Raw genomic sequence first — 2,500 nt, 5'->3', positions numbered from 1 at the left:
TTATGGTGAAACTATGCGAACTAGCTAAATATACATGCAAAAACCTTGTGTAGGTCAAGGTGACATCGCTAGCGGGTTGCAAAGGGTATAGGCACATTGTATTATTACGAATATCAATCTTACCTCGCCGTTCTGTATGCATGCTTCAATGAGAAAAAGAAACAAAAAACAGAAATAATACTTCAGTTACTTAGTAACGGAAACAAAAACAAAAAACACTAGTCAAGGAATAAAATGAATGGGTACGCAACTCCTCGGGCGCTTAGACTACAAAACAAAAACTTGTCCAGGTTTGAGCAATGTTGTTCTCAAAGAAACTCTCCGCAATTAGGCCATTTATGGCATCTCGTTCGACCGTGACAAAATATTAGAAAGAAGATTGTTGACGCCTCGCTGGCATATGCGTAAAATCAATAGCGAAAGAAGGAAAAAGATAGTGAAAGTCAATGGTATGGCACCTGGACAAGATCTTGTCCACCCCCCCCCCAAAAAAAAAAAAAAAAAAAAAAAATCCGGTTCTCCCAATGTGAGTTACAGGAAGTTGTTCTTGGGTTCATCTAAATATACGTATGTGTTTATGTTTTCTCACCCAAAAGGGTACTTGTATCAGCTGTAAAAGTCAGAGTTAAGAACGCATTTTCTTCCTCTGTATCTAGATCACTTTAGAATGTATGTAGGTCACTGTTTGGCAGCATCCTTGTGAGAGACTTGAGGAGTTCGTCCTAGTGAAAGCGTGTTTAGTTCCACTTGCTTAATTATCATTATTCGATAATTGGCTAATTGTGTAACGTCTGTTGACTGAAAGGAAACTGTTCAGCGAGGAGAAAGAGTCGTTATATTTCATGATGGTAATATAAGAAAAAACATAGTATCTAAATTATCAAAATGTTAAATCGACGCTGACGACTTTTCTCCTCTTTCTAAGCTATAAATATAATGAATCTCGAAGCCCCTAACGAGGACGATTTCATAGTATTTATATTATGTCATTTTCATTCTTCGTATCTCAACGTTGGCAGTAATTATCTGTAGGGTCTTTAGTAATATTACCATCACTCAGATTCATAATTTGATTGACATCATATGTATGTATATTTACTTTTATATTCCTATCAAACATTTTGTTTTCATCCTCAACTATTATCATACTGAGGTGATCATACTAGGTTCTTCATTAGTAATAGCATACATTTTCATATTTTTGTTTCTCATTGTATTTGTTGTTACCATCGTGTCTTTATTAACATTTTCCTATCACTTTTTTTTGACAAACTGAGCTCAATGATTTACTGTCAATGCGATCTCAATCAATAGGCCTGGAATATCAAATTTAAGTAACTGAATAACGATGGAAATACCGATGTATCTATCAATAACTTTATTTCCCTTTGGAAGCCACGTATATTGTTGTTCCAGTCGATACCATGTGGTATGGCTTCTTTTTACTGCCTTGCAGACTTTAATGTTATTTCGCCTTTGAGTCAATCATGATTCTGAGCAACACACCTCCTTTCGCTCCTCCCCCCGCCTCTTAAGTGTGCTCTGTAACTCGGCCTCGTCTAACCCGAAAACAAGAAAATGAAACATTCAGTACCACACTCTTTCATGTGCAAATGTACTTTTTAATTGTCATTAAGGAGGGAAGAAGTGTAACCTGTTGCAGTAGCGCCTCCCTCCCCCCACTACCTACCCTTTCTCGCCACGCCTCCCCCCCACCCCTACCCACATGTTAGTACCCAGTGGACGCTTGTGACACCTCGTGTTTGGCCTAGTGAAGAGATGCTCTGAAAGCCCTCCGCTGATTGGCAGCCTCGGAAAGCTCCTCTTCGGCATTGGTCGGTCGTTCAGAGGTCGCCGGTGATTGGTTCCCACCCTCGGGGATGGCCTCTTCTTCTCTTGGGTAAACAGAGCCAGGTGTCAAGGATAGCCCTTGGGTTCTCGTTAACATTCGTTCACGGGATGAAGGTGTTTCGGGAACATGCATTTCTGTTTTTATTTTTATATAATCAATTCAAAATAGAGGAAAGAAAATGATATTAAAAGCGACGACAAACATAAACGATCAATTCATGTCCACGTGATACCATATGTTCAGCCAATATGACACTTGACCGCACCTGCGACACAAGGAGGGTATGACCACCACCTTGCTACCAAAGGCCACAAAGTTACGGAACGAGACGAAGGCCAGCAGGGCATGAAAGTGGTGCCTAAGCGGCCACGGCAACGGCGGCGGCAGAGGGTAGAGGGCCAGGCCAGTCTTGATGGCAGGGTTGCGCGAGTTAGGTTAGCGAGGTCTTGCCGCCAGCACACGCCATCATCGTCACCTCCAGCACTCATATACACACACACACAAACAGAACACACTTACATGCTCCGCTTCGTGTCGCAAGCCTTGCCTCGTCTCGCTGCCGTCGCTCCCTCGAAGTCGTTCCTCGTAGTCTTCGTCCATCTTGTCAGGCGCCGGTCGTTGTGTGTCATCGTCTCGTTTCGTCGTTAA

This window comes from Penaeus japonicus, unplaced genomic scaffold (assembly GCF_977035675.1).
Source record: "Penaeus japonicus unplaced genomic scaffold, GWHDUDI00000001_assembly GWHDUDI00000029, whole genome shotgun sequence".
NCBI lineage: Eukaryota > Metazoa > Arthropoda > Malacostraca > Decapoda > Penaeidae > Penaeus > Penaeus japonicus.
This window is presented reverse-complemented; position numbering follows the sequence as displayed.